The 20,317-nt window shown below is 35.3% G+C and overlaps 1 protein-coding gene across 7 annotated transcripts in view; it reads right to left on the bottom strand.

Moving 5' to 3' along the window:
* LOC116160483 overlaps window positions 1-20,317 on the bottom strand; it is a 321,930-nt gene that overhangs the window by 269,720 nt on the left and 31,893 nt on the right. The window contains exon 1 of one of the 7 annotated variants that reach the window (XM_031473684.1): window positions 11,803-11,913. The exons of the other annotated variants lie outside the window; for them this stretch is intronic. The gene's annotated coding sequence lies outside the window, so the exon portion shown is untranslated. Of the gene's footprint in view, window positions 1-11,802; window positions 11,914-20,317 lie in introns of those variants that run through there. 7 annotated transcript variants of the gene reach the window in all.

Raw genomic sequence — 20,317 nt, 5'->3', positions numbered from 1 at the left:
TAAATAAGAAAGTTGGAACTGCGCATGCGCAAACCTAAATTTTAAAACTAATTTACTATAACTAACTAATAAACTAAGATTTTCCTTTGTTCCAAGCGCCTAAGTATCACATTTCACTTAAATAGTTCCATAGATAAAAAAGTTGACACTGCGCATGCGCAAAATAAAATTTTGAAACTGGCGTTTGATTTTCCTTTATCCCAAGTGCCTATGTATCAAATTTCATTCAAATGCTTTTATAAGTAAAAAAGTTTGCAATTCGGTTTACAAATGGTCGAGATGCGAAAACGGCACTGTGAATTTTGAATCGATTCGATTCAACTTTTGGCATTGCGTATTATATGGCTAAAGCTATGCCCATATTGAATTTCATGCAATTCATTTCATAACTAACGGAGATGTAAAAGCGATCGAACATTTCTAAACAAAGTTATCGTTCACACGGACAGATAGATGGACAGACAAAGGAACAGACGGAGAGATCAACCGGCAGGCGAGAGATAGCAATGCAAAATTATAAACGATCTCTAGGATCGTTAATAAACGGCAAAAGTGTAAAATTATGGAACATGTAAAAAACGGTGTTTTGTTTTTTTTACAATAACTTTTTTTGTAAGCGGTACAGAAAAAATTCCTTCCTTGGTACAAGACTCGACACCATAACGAACCAAATAGCGAAAAAAGTAGAACAATAGCTCTTAAGATAAAAAACTAGTAGCGTCGCAAAGTTAGCGGACGGACGGACGGACGGACGGACGGACGGACGGACAAAGTGGCCACAATAGCGCATTTTTTTTTTATTTTTGTGGAAATGCGCTAAAAACGTTTTAAACCAAAAATTTTATCAAGTACATAGAGTCTGACGGTTGTATGTTTAGTGCTCAGGATAAAGAAAAATAGCATTCTGCATACGCACCACGTAGGCGTCTCATATAACGACCTCATATTTTATTTCATAAACATAAACCTGAACTGTCCTATTTCAATCCGTATCGATTCCAATTAAAAAAAACTTCAATTCAGAGTACCATTAAAAAGGACTATTGAGGATATTTCGTTCAATTGAAATTACTATTTATTTGAGCGTATAAATGGTCGAAAAACCACCATCATGACCGTTGAATAATACGAATGCAGATACACACAGGGGAAGCAATTAGCTGTAAAATACACTAAAAGTGTTCGTGGAAGTATACAACTTTATTTTAAAAAGTTTGCACATTTAATGTAAACACGGTTCAGTATGCGTAATTATACTTCGTTTCGCATTGTAACATAAACATTTTATTGAAAAGGAAATTGAGAATTCTGTGTTTGTAGTTAAGTGTCTGTCTACTGGCAGAAGCGTTGCCGTATATTCAAGTTACCTACGGTCTATTCCCTTAAGGAGACATGTGCACACTAGCTGTAACTATCAAAGGTTCTGTTGATACCTTTGACTTATTCATAAATTATAGGAACACTACTAGAATAAGTCTGAATGTCTTCTTGAGAAGATGCCAAGTTGGTAATAACATTTCGCTACAAATTAGCAATGTAAATATTTACAATTGCGAGTGTATATTTCATTGAATTTTGAATTTAGTTATCTAAATGTGAAACACTATTTGCATACCATCTAAGGTTAATATTACACGAGATGAAATATAAATTTAATTATACAAAGCATCTCTTCCTTGCGAGTGTAAACGGTAACATAGTTAAAGTGATGCCCGTTTCTAAAAAATAGGAGTAACTACTCTTGTAGTATAGCGCTTATCAGGAGCCGCCGAGGCTTTTACTCGTAAAAAGTTTACAGTATGTAAATAATGTCGCTGAAAGTGCGTCAAAATTTTGAACGCGCGGTGCGTGACTCTTCATAAAGTATATTTAAATGAAGAAGTTAACAAGTAAACAAACATTACAGTTTTTCAAGGCACCATAAGAATCACAGCGCATTTTCTCATCCTTGGCTCCAAATTCAAATTCCCTTGTAATTTTTTTACAAGTTTCTACAGACTCGTGCGAATGCCTCCTCCGCCCCACATACTTTACCGTTAAGAATTTCGTCTTTTCTCAGTTGTACTCCTTTGTCACCACGTTAGTAATTTAGCATCCCGACACACAGCTTTTTGCTATCGGGTTACCTCCTTTTTCGGTACAACTAGAATATTGCGTTTCGCCATCCAAAATCCTTCGTAGCAAAAAGTTATTCTCTGCCTTAATTAATCAGTAAATAACATTGACGGAGTTCTATGCAAAATACAACAACGTAGCGAGACGTTCAACGCTATTTATTATCTAACCGAATTAAACAGCTCCAGTTAACAGTTAATTACCTTAAGTTCTCTTGAAGAAAATTGTCTTTTATAGTTACACATACATTGTATACGGGGCATCTTGTGCCCAGAATAAATGTAAATTTTACGGTAGAAATTTTGGGATGATCTAAAGAAAATAATCTTGTTCTTGCACTTTTAGTTTAATCTACACAGTTCTAAAAGAAAGAAATTAGCGTTTTCGATCAGTCTACGTGACATTATGAACGTTATCAAGTTGTGGACGTGTAATAATGTATAGGTTTAGTTTGAATCGATTCCACTTCATGTCAGGTAATATCTACAAACAAATTGGATGTGACCTTATAATACGTCTGAAATATCATCTCCTAAGTATTATTTTCCTACATGTCTTACTGCTAAACAGTAATACAGATTGGCGGCACATGATGAAACCAGATTTGAGCGGTAAATTTGATTTAAATATTGGCGGATTTTTATTTTCTCAAAAAAGGCGCGAATGTTTAGCTTGACTTGAACGTTGTTGCGTGATGAAAATTGGTTAAAAATCGGGATGTCCGTCTGATTTGGTTTTCAGAAAGCAGTTTAGGGATGTTTTGAGGTCGTTTGATGGTAGGTGGATTTTGGAGCCACGGGTAATTTTTTGTGGATTATCGGAGCTACTTACAACAGAGTCGTGTTTAGCTACTTACATTTGAGCAATCCGTTTCCTCCGGAATGTAAGGATTATTACGAATCTGTGTCAGATTGTTTCGATGTTACACGTGAGGTTTGTTTGTAGCGGTTTTTATTTGGGGAGGATTTTTCGGAAGAGTCTTTTGTTATTTCGTACCTCGTGAAGATTTAAAAGCTGTGATCGGCATGTATCTGCATTCGGGGAAGAATGCCCTGTCTGACAACTATTAACGAAAGATCGGTGCAGTCAAGCCGTTCTAATCGTACCATCATCGAAGTCTCGAGGGGTGTTTTGGCCTTGGCGAAGGACCGCATTGCAGCTAAGTGTTTGTTTTTGTAACTTGCCGGTGTTGACTGGAAACGATTAGGGCGAGATTTGGAAACACCTAAATTGTAATTAGCAGAGAACCTTACGGGTTCTATTTCATGTCGATTGGGGCCTTAACCCCGTTGTTAATAATGAGTAAGTGGGGTGATTTTGTTACCCTTTTTGGTGTTCGTAAGTTTGTTTCTTCAAAGGGGGCTGTTCCTTGATTCGGTAACCTAACCAGAATTTTGTTGAATTGTTGGTACAATTATTGTTGTGACTCTAAGATTAACTTAGCGATTCACTGTTTGTCTTTTTCTCTTATTATTAACTTGTACATAGATTTATAAGTTTATTAAAATTGCCTTTGCAAGTCCCTTAAATGAATGATAAAACATGTTGATTTCAACCGTTACTCGTTCGATATAGATTCGTTGAGTAGTGGTTCAAAATGGATTATTTTTCTGCAATACTTAGGCTGAAAGGCAAATACGACCATTTCAAATTACCAAACACTGAATGAAACGTCGGTCTAAAATCAACTTCATCAATGCTAAACCTAAAATAACTATTCTAAAGCAAACAAACCAATCCATCTTAAATGTATAAATTAAATGGAATAATGTCGACATTCTGATTGGTTCGATTATTTATTCAGTACATGTTTTTGTTTTTGTGAGGAGTAAAATCACCCTTCAAAAGTTTTTGAAAAACACAATGCCTCAATTATAAAAGCCATAATGTTAAAAATAATTTGAGATAATAAAAAATTTGATATTAAAATCGTGATATGAATTCTTCCTTTCAAAATGGAGAAAAATAAATGAAACCATTTGGAACATTATTCGCATCGTTGAGCAATCAACTGTTTAAGCGATAGTTTAGAAATCTTAACCGACTATTCCCATTTTCGCAAGAATCTCAGGCATTATTCGGCAACTGCGTCTTATCCCTCTCGTAAAAAGGACGACGGAGTCAGAAAGAGTGAACCACAAATCGATATCCATGCTTATTCCTGCTCATATAAAACATATATCAGTGACATCTCGTTTTTCATTTTATTTATTTTCTTAACATGGATTTGCTTTCGAATGTGTTCTTATTTATTTAACGAAGCTGCTTTTATTTATTTTGCTTCAGATGTTGATTGGGGCTCTGTAATTTTGATTATCTTGTTTGCGACATCTTTTATTAACGGTTTATATTTGTTTAGCAGAAATTGATGTTTTCGTTCCAAGTTTTGATCGAATTTGGAGGAAGTAAAAGGTAGACGGAGCGGCATGTGGCGCTAAACGAAATTATAAATAAAACACTCAGGTAATAAAAAGAGCTATAAGGCGGAATTTATGAGCGTTCTGCGTCAGATAAACTCTGGACATTATCGTGTGATTTTGGTCCAATCGGTAAAGGGGCTAATCGTTATGTATTCCTCGTAGCACGTATAAACTGAAGCTAAAACGCATATATCACGACCCGTCAGTTCGATACGTCAAACATAAATTTTGAAAAAATATCGACGAGACGAATTCTGTAATCGCTTAATCCGGAATATGATTAATGGAATAAAAATTGCCAATAGCAGTGATGTTCCATTGTGTCATTTTGGAATCTATACACCATTGTATCCATCATAATGCAAATAAAATCTTATACAGGCTAGGTAATTTCTGAATTTAGAGGCCTCCCTCATAAACAATTTAAACAAACACCCCACATTCATTTCCTAATAATTAATAAGGACACTTGCATAACGTTGAAAGTTTGTTTTAAGTTGCTAAATTTTTAAGTAAACCAGTAAACTTTAACTTTAGATGCCATTAAGGGAATACAAAAGCAACTTTATTTTACCTTATTTCTCAAGATTTAGAGTTTTAATACGTTTTGTAAGTTATACGTGTTATAAAAAAGGAGATAAGCGAAAGTGTATTTAAGTTATTCATCTATCGGCATTGCGCTTTCATATGTCGAAAAAGTTATGGCGTTTAGAACATGTTAATGTATAGCAACTCGTCAAAATGCTAATTATATAATCGGCTTACTAACATTACATATTTGCATTGCAAATTTTACTTGATCTACATCCAACGGCATATTATTATCACATTAACCCTCATTATAAATGTATAAATGGGGCATTCGTTTTCATACGAGCGACTTGCATTGTGTGAGATCGGCAAAATTAGTTTCCACCGCAAGGTAGCTGCCAACTGTAGGGATTTTGAGAATTGCGCGAAAACCACATGAGTAGGTAATTTATTGCTAGATGGGTTGTACAAGTCGAGTGTTTTGGAATGATTGTCAAAGATTCAACGCAGGTAAGCGAATTTAACGCATATTTAATTAATCCAAAATACTGATCTATGCCTGAGCTTGGTACAGGTTTAAAATATCTCTATTATTTTACCAAAGAAAGTTGCATTTACCATGTGATTTATTATACCCTTCATAAACCGAAGCGGAGTACAGGCGTTAGATTTTATTAGGATATGTTTTTAGATATTGCTGTGGCCCCACGTTGGGCGCCAAATCACTATACCACCCAAAACTCAACAGACACTTATCTAGCTACCTTAAATTACACAATTTAATTTTTTTTAATTCTCTCCCAGGGCACAACTGGGTTCCGACACAACAAGAAAATCGTAACACTGACTTAAAACTCTGATAAACTGATAAGTTGCTATGAAACTACTACTCAAATTTTGAATAAAATCGGAAACAACATTCGGATAAAAAGAAATTTAAAACAATCTGACATACAAAAATAAAACCCTACCTGGATTTATATTAGGATCTAACATGACACATAATGAAAAATTAGAAGAATTTATTCTAACACACATAAAAAAATGAAACACAAGAAAATCATGTAAAAAAGAAACTTAAGGCTAACAGTGGCTTTTGAATAGGGCACACCCCGTTTGGCAACGGGCGATTTGAAAACAATTTAAGAGAGAAGTACTCTCAGTTCTGTTAATAATAAACCAATAAACTGGTCAGGACAAGAAATATGCGATGTTCGACGAAACACACACTTTAACTCAAATCTTGTAATGTCCAGTTTAGATTATGTTAGGTAGGTGTATTTTTTAAGGTTAAATTTAATCAACAGTCACTAAGCTTTTTGTGTATGTATATTTATTATCTGTAGTTTGTAAAGTTGTCGTTTATTCCCATGCATTTACAGGCGCCTGTAGCCTTGGAGGGTGGGTTATGATTTCCTACCGTCGCCAAGTAATCCGATTTTAAACTGAGCTCCTCGCCCATTTTCTATTTTAAAATACCAACGTGACTAATTCAGATTCTTATAGCAATAGTTCGGACACAGTAAGCTCAATCAACGGTCGCCGATATTTTTTGATTTACCCAATAGTGGCGGTTTCAGCCGTAGAATTTAAATCTAATTGTCCATTTTAAACGCACTTAAAATTGGGATGTGTGGGAAAAAAGATCGTAGGATTTTTACTTGGAAGTAAAAAGAGGGATTCTCGCGGAGCCGTGGAGATTTTTTAAGATGGGAAATGTTTATGATTTCACGAGTGTTTTCGTATATGGGTACAAAGTTATGGGTTCCGTTTAAGCTGCGAGAAGACAACGGTATCGTATCAAGTGACTATTATATTGTACTGTACTCGATAAGATAAGATTTACAGTAAGCATCCTGTTGCGTAAGGTAAAGTTTTCTTGTTATATTTTAGCTAGTGGAGGCACAAAAATGCGAACCTTAATACGTAAAAGTAAGGGGGAAGGGTTTTAACCTTTTCGTTGGAATAAGTACTATCTCAATCTGACTTATTCTTCTAAGAAACAAAAACAACTCACTTTTAAAACATCACAACTCGATTGAAGACAATAACATTTAACTTTGTAACTTCGCGGATAGTAAGACTTTTCTTGTAGGTATTACACCATTGTTTCTTCATTCTTGATAAACACAAACTTTTTAAACTGGAATCTCCATGAGTAAAAACACCTCTTCACAATATTAAACTTGTTTCGGCATTGTTTAACTAATATGAGAACAAAGATGTATTTTTAAAACAACCAGCTGGACTACCGGTACCAAAATCGTCACAGACAATTACGCTCGCCTTAAAAAAAGCCCGAGACAGCCCTGTTTACTATTCATTCTTCCTATGTAAGCATGATAAACCAACTCCTCGAATAAAAACAACGTCGTTATTACCGACGACACTCTAAATTCCATCTCCGCCACAAAAACAACTGCATCGCTTATCTCGCACGAGAAATTGTCAAAAAACAAAGCGGGGTAGGTGCTGGGGATTCCGAGATTGAGTGTGGTAGAAGTGACTGCGAGGCGATACCAGTTCTAAATGATATTTTACCCTAATAGACTCCTTCGCGATCATGGTGTAAGAAAACGGTAGCTGACGCAATGGCATTAGTTGAACATGTTTGATTTTGCTAAAACATTTGATTTTTGATTCCAAAAATCTGATATTTGGAGAAAATAGTTTTGATAGGGAAACGAAGCGTGAATTGAATAACAAATTGAGAGCAAAGGTGCTCAAAATAGTTATCAACAACTTTGTACCTTGGTTTTATATATGCCTATGGAAAATCATGTTAATGGCTAATGTCCCCTAAACTATCTGTAAACTCTTACGTAATTTCCCAGCAAGAAATGGCAACTCGTTCTAATTCGAAATTCAGCTAATTCTGTCAATTAACAAAGAATATCTTGTATGGTTCATTTACGCTTGGTAAAAAACTATTTGAATGTTTTTTTTATACTAAAACATGTTATGAAATTGATTATGCTATTCTGCACGAATCGTTTTTGGTTTCCATACACAGTGTAATAGAAACCGCTAATTCAAGAGCATAAACATATTACAATATGATTATCGCTTAGCTCTCTTTCATTTGAACACAACTCCATCGCACGGAATTGCAGCAGAAGTTAATCAAAGTGCAACATACTTTCCTCATACGTTGCCGATAAGTCGATGCAATACGTTTCCAGGAATTTCGCACATAACTAATACAAGCAATCTAAAGTTTAGAAACTACAAACTTACTACGTGTCGAAAGCAGCTGGTTTCGAGTTTGTTGATCTCGATAATTAATTAAAAAGAAATTAAATTTATTTTAAAATAATACTTTGGCGTGCCCATAAGCTGGAAAGCTTTGATTAAAGTTTGTTTATTAAAAAGTTTCAAATTATTTTTCAGAATGAAAGTGACTTTTTTAATGTATCAAAATTTCAATTAGCTATTTATTCATCAAGTGTGTCATAAGGTTCTTTATCCATGCGCAAAAAGTTTATTATTAGGGAAATGAATTTCTCAAGTGGTCAAAGATACAAGATTTCATCCAAACCCATTGAATGAGCAAGAGATTAGTATTAAAACCTGATATGTTTTCCGAATTGGGTTGGGAATGACTGTTAATGTGACAATTACAAATTCATTACCTACATGAAACAAATCGATGGCGCTTAGAGTTTCAATGGAGTTGTGGTTATTATTGGTTACAATTAAAATTTTTATCAATTGGAAACATGACATAGGTACACTTTTACTCGTTTTATTAAGAACTAATTTACATTCCGGAAGACGGTTAATGCTAATCGGCGATTGATACGGAAAAGGCGGTCGATACCAAAAATGCTGCCTACAAAAATGCGAGAGGTGCCCATTCCCACCTCGGGTGTAAAAGGCGGTCTACACGAAAAAAGCGGATGTAACCGTTTCTTTGTACCGTTCAATTCCGCTACGCGGCTGACTTTACAGGTCGCTTTTGCGCCTGTGCATTACTTCTCCGGCAAAATTATCGATCTGTCAATATGCCTTCTTCGTCGGTGGTTGAAATGCTTCTATAAGTCTCCATGCCCTTAATTTAATCATGTATCGCTGATTAAGGATTTCCGGGTCCATGTTGGGAATTGGTTTGAGACCATTTAAACCCATAAACCGTTACGGGATTTGTTAATTTTTTTTTACTTTCGGCCTTCGGATTTTAATCAAAATCAAATGTCCCATCATGAAAAAGGATATTTTGAATTGGTTTTAGTTTTTACCTTCAATGTTATTTTTTCACTGTTGACAGATCGAGTTATCGACAGTTAACGGGTGCATGTAAATGCAACCGTAGTCTGTGACATCCATCTATCTATCTACCGAACAAAATTTAATTATCTTGACACTCACTTTTCGCGACCTTAATGATTCAAATCTATGCGAGAAACTCAATCTTAGGAAATCCTCTTAGTTCTTCAAGTTTTCCGTTAGTGTTCCACTAAACGTATGCTACATAAATGGTCTATTTACTGACAGGGCATAAACACAAAATATACACTGGTCATACCCACATGCATAAATGCAAAAAATCAAACTCGATTCGAGTAAGTTCGCGATCGAAATGCTAATCCCAAAGAACGCGGATTGTCATCAGTGCGAAAATATCGGAGCACTTAAAATCCTCCATTTCGCTTAATTAATAGACGTGTTAATTATCAGATGCAATTAGCTTTATTACAGTTAAATCTGTATTTATCGCCCCGACTATTGCGCCTTTTTTGCCTATTTTTATTCAAGTTAATAGGCATCGCGTGCCCTACTTCCGTTTGTGTATAACTGAACGAATAAAAAAAGTTCCAGATAAAACCTTCATAAGGATTAAAATCTTCGTTTACATAATATACTTCTACAAAATTTAAATTATGTTGACAGATAATCCTTGGTTAAACGCCACTAATTAACTGTAATGTTACGGGGATATACCTAAGTAAAAATAGGGAATGCCATTGTTTAGCTTTAAATCATATTTCATAGCAGATTAAGCATCGTCTTATATTAAGGTGAATTAGATTTCTTTTGACGTTGATTCAATTACCTTAATTGAAAGATGTAGCGGATACGAACGGATGACCTCAGACTTTTTTGTCCCCAAAAATGATTCGCAAAGTCGAAAGATTGAATTAATTCGAGATGCCAATTTCAGTGTGCCTGCAGAATTTGTTGTCCTGAAAACTGATTATATCACTTAAGCTTAAGAAGAATGCACAACGACGGATAATTTGTCTTCGTTGTCTGCTCTCAGGCCTGGATTTACTTTGATTTACACTCTAAATGTTACAGGTTAAGTAGTGTTTTCCTTCAGTGTTTGTAGGTTTTTCGTCTGTTACAAAAGTGCGCACTTTATAAAAAGATTTTTCTTAAATGAGAACATTTGCTGGCTTACCATCACAAGTTTCAAAGCAAAAACAAACGAATTTCAAATACGTTACATAATCGCGCAATTAGTTTACGTAAAGAAAAAATTCTTCACTCTTAGGTTGATGAGGGTGAGATTATTGTATCATGCAGCTGCTCCCTTTGACTCAATTACAATAAAACCATGATTTATAGTTTTACCCTTATGAACATTACGTAACGTCTGAAGTGCGCTAAGGGGTACCGAATTGGGAACAACCCAACGAAGTTTGCGATTTCACTTCCCTTACACCTCAGAGTATAACTACACCAATTTGTTCCGCTAAATGCTATTTAACAATAAATGGCTACGCTCAAATTTAATCTTTTCGGTGGAGTGTTGCGATTCATTTTATGTCGAATCCCTTAAATTATTGCACAAATAAATTTCCCTTCTTTAAGGCCTCTTATCTTTGCGAGACACGTTTAGGCCTAAAATAATTGCTGCATACTGTTGAAAAATGAAAATCTTTGGGGTTAACTGTCTATCCGGATTCTTTTAAGGCACGAAAAATATGGAAGAGAGATAACACCTGTTCTAAAACGAAATGGTCAGTAATAATCACTCACTGTTTTGCTTGGCCGATCGATTTTCACCCTTCGTCGCGTTAATTTATCCATATATATTTGAAAAAAAATTCTAACACCCTTTTTAACGTACCATTCCATTCGTATAACAAAAATTATCCTAAAAAATGGTGTATAGTAAAAATTACGCGTGTCTGTAGTATGCCGGAACTCACTTTTAGTAAGCTGTGCCCTTTTAAAATCAATTTTTGTGGTTTGTTATACGATCTGATATAAAAATATCATGGTTAAATATGTAAAAACATCCTGTATTCAAAAAATTAAAGGAAATTATAGTGTCCGTGAAAAAATTCACGGTTGCACAACATTTTTTTAATTAAATAAATATCTGAAAAGATATAAGGAAGTTGCCATAGTTTTGCCTAACCCTGTATATGTATAAATACTGGCAGGTGCACAGAGTGTCAACCTTTCAACCAAATGCACTTGCTAAATTATGTTTCTTACAAAAATGCATAACCGCATCAGCAGAGATGAACATTTAGGTTATTTGTAGGTTTTAGATATTCTTCTTATATTTTTTGAAAAGCAAAAATGCAAAAATGCTTCAGAGATGCACAGCGTATGGTACGGCGAGAACGATTTAGACATACCTCGCCATGAACCCATCATGAAAACGGTAATGATTCATGGCGGAGCGCTTTAAAGCACTGTTTTAAAAACTTCCAGAGAAATCAAAAGATTCCATTGACAATGTGCCTTTTAAAACTTCCAAAAAAATCAAAAAAATCCATACCTTGCTGTTCTGTTACATGAAACATCCGCCTTCCTTGTTCGCTATGCACCATCACAACACCAAATCACTTTTTTGGGGAAGTTTGAAACAACGATGTACAAACAAACGCGCTCAACAAGCAACTGCATTCAAATATAAGTTATACATTTATCAGTTTAAATTAACAGGTTCCTTTTATCTGAATTTATGTGTGTATGTATTTGACCGCCCCACGAGTGATTCAGGTTTTTATTACAATTCGGTTATCACTTGACCATATTTTTGTACAACACTAAATACGTTTTAATTTTGTACACATCCATCTAATTCAATAGCAAATGAAAAGTATAGTCAAACCAATAAGGTACTCGTACATAGTGAAGTTGATACCCTGATTTTTCAGTTACCCTGTGATGATTTTTGAGGGAAAACTATTTTGTTTCTTTGTTTTTTGCCTATCCGTTAACGGTATGTAACGATAGCACTTTATTTGGATTTGTATTTTTTTGCAGAAAAATCTAGAATCTACAATTTGATGGAGGAGAGGGGTCTGAATTGACAACTAAAAAATTTAACGAGTCCAATCCGACACATTGGTAGACGTGTTCAATTAATCAGAATAGTGAGTGAAGGAGTTATTAATGACTGGAATAAGCAGGCGGTGGTGGGATAGACTATTTATAAAGAAAGTTAGTGCCCTTTTTGAAAAAACTTAAAGTGTGGATACCGCATTAAGAAGAAATCCACGTTTCTAGCAGCGCAATTGAGTAAAAAAACTAGGCGCCACCCCATATATACAACTTACGCCGATGCACACATTTTTGAGAGTTGGTAGCCGCGCGAAGAAGCGAAAGTTTTGTTTTTAATGGCGGTTGAGAAAGCATCGCTCCGTAAACGTTTGTTGTTATTTAATTCAGGTAGTGGTCTTTATAATTTATTTGTGTTTTGTATGCAACAGTTTATAATTTTTGTGGGTTCCAATAACTGTTTTTGAAGGTGACTTGATTTAACCTCAATGCAGAAACATGTGTTTGATGCCGTTAACTTTTATTGTTTGAAATCGCTTTCATTTTTGGTGTAAATGTTTGCTGAATTTGTGTTTTGATTAGGAGTACATAGCCTTGACCCAAAATTGAATTGAATTTACTAGTATACACGAATTTAATCAATTTCGCAATAAAAACATGTAATATCACATTTGTAAAATATTGGATTACACCCAACCCCTGGCCAATTCCCTACACCCAGAAACTTATATACCTACAACAAATAAGATCAATTGTCATAGGTATCCTCTATACGGTTCGCGTCTTGTCTTTGTTATGGAAAACTGATTGACTACGTCGTATGCTGCTTCCCGAGTTTAAATGCATTAAAGGTTCTACTATTCCTACGTTGCATTTGTAGTTACAAACAAAGTAAAAACAGATATTACTCCCTTATATCTGGCTGCACATTTGGTAAATTTGATTATGAGCAAGTCGAAAATATCAAATACCGAATTGAAACGATGTAATTGTTGTTTGAAAGCATTACGAAATTCAATCAGCTGTATTGGAAAGTGCTGACCTCCTACTATACTTTTCTGTTGGAAGAACTTTAATGTTAGTGCAATTCAGCAACGTTTTTGACTCCGAAAGGGCAAAATAGTTTTAAGCATTGTGCGTTCCTTTAAATGTAGTTTTAAAACACATTTATTTTAATTATTTCTTGAAAATAGAATTATTGGACTAAGTACCTCAACATCTAAATGCACAATATATTTATTGTTAAAAGTGTCAATCTGTTTCAATTGTTTGCTTGGCTCCCCAGTTGGCTCCTGAGTTGGCTCCTCTCATATACAGATTTGGTCATTTCTGATCTTATTTTGAAAGTGCGCTGACGCATGATTCTCAAACTACGATACAAAGAGGCATACGTCCAGCTCATTGAGTTAGAGTTTATTTTTTAATGTCAAATGAGATTCGACGATGATTAATTCGTCCAAGGATACAATAATAATGGAGAAATACGCACATTACTATTGGATTCTCAAGTACTTTTGCTATAAGATCTATGATTTAATTTTGTATCAATCTCCTATATTATTTTTGGAATATTTGCAAAGAATATTCCATTATCGAAAGATACTGTAGCGACTATTCTAGAAATCTCGACATCGAGGCGCCATGAAAGATTAGTCATCAGCGATAAAGAACGACGGCAATTTCAACACCGAAATAATAAATAGTGCGCGCTGTTATAAATTGTGTATATGTGAGTAATCTACGTCAGGAAAAATAGAACAACTGCTCCAGCTAATGAAAAAAATCAAATCTGGTCACGCTGAAATGAAAACCGGTCAACAGGCCATGAAAGCTGAGATAGAAGCTAAAATTGAAAAATGTAAACAAGAAATAAAGGATATGATTCAAGATGAGATACAGAATTATGAAAACGATTTATGTTATTAATGAAAAAAGTGATGTGTGGTCTGTGATAACACAAGATCTACTCCATAATGGTCCTGCAAAGATGCCCCAGAACCATGTGACAGACTTTCGACGGAAAATCATCGTGGTCCACCTACTTGAGACAGTTTGAGGCCGCTACCGCTACAAATAAATGGACAGCAGAAGAAAAGACAATTTTACTGATAGTTGCATTCCGTGGAGATGCGTTGGAATGTTTTGCGTACGATTCCAAAACATCAGCAACAAGGTTTTGAGAATTGTGTCACGGCTAAAAGCTCGGTGTGGAGATAGGCATTTGCAGCAGGTGTATTACATTCAATTAAAGAATCGAACGCAAAAATCGGGCGAAACTTTGCAAGAACCCGAATCCGATATAGCCCCGTTGATAAGATTCGCGTATTCTACGGTTCCAGAAAGCTTTATTTAACAGCTGGCGGTGCAGACGTTTATCCATTGTGTTCTCGGCGTGGAAACGCAACAATCTTTTAAACTTGCACGACATGAGAAATTACATACCAGCGCGTGCGAAAAGAGGCGATTAAAACACACCGAGCTTTACAGGTTCCTAAGTAACGTTACTTCAAATTACCATGCTTCAAATATGATAAATGAAACTATAATCTGGGAATGAATTAAACAAGTTGTAAATCAGCATATGCATGATTAAAGCGCATTTTTGGTAATGCAGGTCAGTATTTTATTAGCGAAGTTTAAAATTATCGATCTCAGGAGTAATTTTGGCTGCGTTAAATAATTAATTTTATTTAATTTCAATTGAGGGTACGTCTTCATTTTGTAAAACAAATCACAAAGTAAATAATAAGTTTTTATACTGGTAGCGCTATCTAACGGTAAAATTATAGCACCTCCGAAACCCATATCGAAATTATTTTCTTCAATTATCGATCTCACAAGTAATCTAACTCAAAATAGACTAGTGCCTGCACATCTACACTATAGCAGAAAGCTTTTAGTGAAAATTTGAATTCTCTAGCTATTGTAGTTGTGGAGATCTCACGCGGACAGCCGGCCTGCCAGCCATAACGAGTATAATAGCGTATTTTTTTCAAAAATGCGCTAAAAATCCTCTCAGATCGCATTCTGCAAATGCGGAAGTTTTCACAAACGCACGTGGTTTAGACAATGGTTTAGAGTAGGTATGCTGCCAAATCTGTTCGACTTTGTTCGAAAGATGTTTTCTATTCATCCACGCCAACAACCTTTCACATTCTTTATAATAGGCTTTTGCATTTGGATTTTGCAGGTACCAACTTTTTTCTACTTTTGCAGCAAGCCACTGAATGGACGGTGCATTATCTTCTTCAACCAAAGTCATTTGTTTACAAAGATGGTGATTTTTATAAGAAAACGTCAAGTGACGTTTATATGGCAATCATGGATTTACGAATAATAAACCCACTTAATTAGAAATGTATTCCGGTCAATATGATTTCACCTTATTTCTCTTATTTTTAAATTATATTGCTGGTAAATACTGTACGCGTGTATATAATTGGTCTTTAAAGCACGCGCAACGAGTTTAAAAGCACGACGCGGAGTGGAGACTTGATTATACACTTGTTTCTCGTGGTGCCTATAGTTCAGGAGTAACGGTATTGGCGTTCAATCAGGGTCATACAGCCCTTTGGCGAAGGACATTCAACATACACCTGAAAATTACGATACTACGAGTATGTACGTTTTAGTCCCATAATGCTGAGTAATTTAATCCGATTTATGTTGTTTATTCGAAATTGTTGGCTTTATCGATGAGCATACGCAGATTTCGAATCTGAGTAAAGTCGAACGTAAAGTGAAAAGAGAAACAAAAATATCTCCATAGCACGTCACTTAAGGCTTATTCAGTCATGTGAACTTGAAAAACGTATTTCATAAATGCAAAATCGAAAAAAAACATAAACCCATGTCGCTCCTGTTAAAATAAATAACCGTGTACCGATTTATTAATCCTAAGCAAACAGCAGGACTTTTCCAAATAATAGTTATTTTTTTATGATAATACACATCACGCTGAGCAATTACAATTTTCCAATGAAAGCAACAATATTTTTTTACATTTCCAAACGAGAATTTCAAATCTACGCGAAACAAACATCGTTAATTGCCACACAATGACTTTAATGAAGATGTCGATATTATTTTTTTAATATGACCAATTTAGTGAATTATTTTGCCGACTAAATTTCGGTATTGTTGTCACGTGCCTAGTAATTTGAGGCCATACTGTAACGTGTTTTAATTTTACGAAATAATGTGCATAAAATAAATGGAAATTTAAATCATTTACAATAAATTACGCGTTCCGATTATGAAATTTGCCATTAGGTTTTTTATGAGCGACCCTTGCAATTGCTGCTACCTAATGGATTTAAATGCGGCGCCCTGACGGGCTATGAAATAGGGCCGTTAGTCCCAATCCACTGATTCGGGAACATATCATTAAATATTGCGTTACCCTTGTGCATTGTGGGCAGGTGCACCGTCTTGTTGGTAATATAAAAATCTTACAACATTTAAGGGCACATCATCTAGCATATTTACTAACGCGTTTTTTAAAAATGGTGAATACCGATCACCTGTGAAAATACCTTCATACATATGAAAAAGCCATTTTATCTTTCATATTAGTACACGTTTTAAGTTTAACCGCTCTGTATTTATTTCCTTTTAAAAATTTATGTACTCTTCCTACACTACACTGGTAGCTTGGTAGCAGCCATTCTCATAGCTATCATTGGATTTGTTTCAAAATAGGCCAAAATATCTATTTCAAGATCATTATTTGTTGCTCTCGATTTTCCAATAAATGCAGTTGTATTAGCACGTAATCTTCGAAAATGTCTATGGGAATGAATTTTTCTCAAAAAACTTGTTATCTAAGGGTATACAAATAGTATATCACTCAATTCGTGTTCTATCGAATACGGAAATAAAAAAATACAATACAAAGTTGGTATCCACAGTTTGTATACCACAGGTTGAAAAAAATTTGTTCGTGAACATTAAAATAGTCTTGTAAAATATACATTTTAACTGACCTCGTAGTTCTTACAGTTCTCGAGATGGAAATAGTAGACAAAATAAAATGAACACCCTGTATAGGATATGTTACACCTTGTATTTTTTGGAAAAGTTAATACAAATAAGCACGAGGGACGTTTGAGATGACGAGATTGTGTATTGTAAATGAATTAAAAATATCTTATTGCGATGTAACATGTTTTAAGTTCTTGTAGCACTTATAACTATAATTTTTAGGTAACTTTATACTGATATTTAATTATAAAATTATGCAATTGTGAATTTTCCTTCCAAGTAGTTTAGACAAGCACATTGAATGTTTTGTTTACAAGTGTTTGCCAACAGATACATGATGAGGATAATCTATTTTTATAGCCCTCCCATTGGTTGGTAGCGTTGACTGTTGAAGTAATGATTTTTGCATCCAACAGTTTAATTATTTGACAATATAGCGGAAAAAACAATGTTACAAGAATTTCGAAAGCCTGTAAATAAATGTAAATGGTTCAACGCAAATTTACGAGGCAATAACAATGGAAAGATATTTTTCCCATTTAAAAGATGAATAGAGCAGTATTTAATAATCCGTGTATAGTGTTATGGACAAAAATGACATAGCAGAAAGAACCGAAGCCTGTTTTTAAAAGTTACACCAATTTAGAAGACGAAATACAAAGACGTGAAATAATAAATGTGATGTAGCTAAGGCCACTTCAAAGTTGATGTAGTCACTTTTAGCAGTGGTACTTGTCATTATTAACTAACTATTTAAAAATTCTCTTTACGGAGCGTAAAATTAAAAACGAAATGCACTTGAAGCATCTTTTTTTAGCACGTTGCTACACGAACTGCGAGAGGGAGAGAGCGTGCAGAAGTTAATTGGTTTAATAAAAATATTCTTTACAAAGAGACTTACATTACCTTTTCTGTTTGTCCACTGTTGAAAATAGAGCGATACATTTACAAATGGTGAAATGAAAAACATACAACACGATGCAGTGTTAAATGGCTGGAAACTGAAGACGAAAAGCGCATACGTATTGATACTTTATCCACTCACCAATACCTATATTTCAAAATGACGCCTCACCAGCGCCCTTTTCAACAGGAAAATTTCAATTGTGGATTTTATGAATAAATTTTATGTTATAAGACGATAAAGTTCCAACACTGGGATATCTCTAAATGCGATATTCATGTTTCTTCACATTATAGTAGTTGCAGTTTGGCTGACTGAACGGGGATGGTGATCGTTGGCAGACAAATTGTAAAATTTACTTGACAACTTGTGAATATTAAATTCGCTGCACTAAATTTAGTTTGATGTTTTCAAATGCTGATTTGGCGCCCATAGGACTACCGTTTGATTTTTCGGAATATGGTAAGTTCTATTATAACGTTACAATTTTCTAAATTAATTGATACATTTTCGAATTCCATTAACGAAAGGCTTCGCAGTTGGCTTTGCACAATTGAGATTGTGAACTAGCGAACCGAGCAATGGATCAATAGGGACTCCCTATTAGGGAGGTCTCAAAAAAATGATAATAATGACAGTTTGGCTTCAAACTAGTCATTAGAAGTTCAAATAATTGAAGCGCGGCACAAAATGTTACCCGTCGTCGACTACCCGGGCCTATACCGTCCACTCCTCCTTGTACGCGGAACACATGTTTGTTTATTGTTTAAAACGGATGAAATTTTTCGATATTTTAGCGTCTTACGGCAGCCACCCCGAGGTCGCCAGAAGAATTCCTTCAACCCCGTGAAATGTTGCGCCAACTATCCCCACTTACCCCAGCTGGAGACTCTACACCCTACATTGAACCGTTTCGACGGTGCGAATTTTTAAACTCGCGCGCATACCTCAACGACCACGCTCCCAACTTTTCACGGGAACGTCCCATTTCCTTAGAAATTAGAATCGATTTACTTAAAGAACGCCTCATAAAAATTTTACCAAAATCGGTGCATTTTTAAAGAAATTAAATATTAAAATCGAGAACTTGCCTGAGTTTAGAAGGCAGCTGACGTCACAACGCTAGCCTAGTTCCGAGGTACCGTTGTCTAGCCTCTCTTTCAAATTACGAAATGATTTTTCCCATTACTCTCCCAATTAATTTTTTTTTTAATTTTTTATTTGTACAACATGTTAATGAGTAATTAAGTCTTCCGAATTATAAGTAAAACAAAAAGTGCGAGACCTGCCTGGGTTATGTTTGTTTGTGTGTTCACAAGGAGGATGTCATGGCCAACTTCAACGTCGAATTGTAAAAAAACTGAGAGATTAATGGATGTGGTCTTGAGATGTTTATCCTGGAAAACGTGCCTTTTGTATTTGGACGAAGAGTTGTTATTGGTGGAACGTTCGAAGAGCACCTCAAGGATCTCGAAGACGTGTTTCTAAGGATGCGCGTTGCTCACCTTCAACTTAATACAAAGAAATGCAACCTTTTTCAAAAAGTCAAATATCGCGGTCATCTGATTTCACAGAACGGAGTGACAGTGGATCCCGACAAAGTTGGGAGTTTCTTGGACCGGCGATTTGTTCCTGGATTTGCCGATATTGCAAAGCCGTTGACCAAGTTAACAAAGGAAGACTGAGATTTCATATGGTATGATGGATGTAAGCTGGTTTTTGCCTCTTAAACAAGGTTTAGTTAAGGATCTCCTAGAAAAGAAGAAGACCTCGTGTTGGATACGGACGCTAGCATTCTGGCATGGGATGCTATCTCAAGTGTTCTCTAAACCGGAAAGCAATAGTGTGTCACCCGAAGGGAACTGCCAGCCGTCATCAAGTCAATCGAACATTCCCATAAGTATCTATATGGCTAGAAGTTCCTCGTATGGACCGACCATGTAGCATTGCGATGGTTATTACAATTTAAGAGTCTAGGCGACTAGCGACGAAATTTTCTTCAGTCGGCGTTGTTCCAAAGCCTGTGTCAACAATTGGGCACACAAAACCAGAACCACTCCTTCACACCCATAGACAGACGGAATGGTAGAAGGCATGAATACTCAGAATAGGACAATGGGGA

Source organism: Photinus pyralis, unplaced genomic scaffold (genome assembly GCF_008802855.1).
Source record: "Photinus pyralis isolate 1611_PpyrPB1 unplaced genomic scaffold, Ppyr1.3 Ppyr1.4_LG1, whole genome shotgun sequence".
Taxonomy (NCBI): domain Eukaryota; kingdom Metazoa; phylum Arthropoda; class Insecta; order Coleoptera; family Lampyridae; genus Photinus; species Photinus pyralis.
This window is presented reverse-complemented; position numbering and strand designations above follow the sequence as displayed.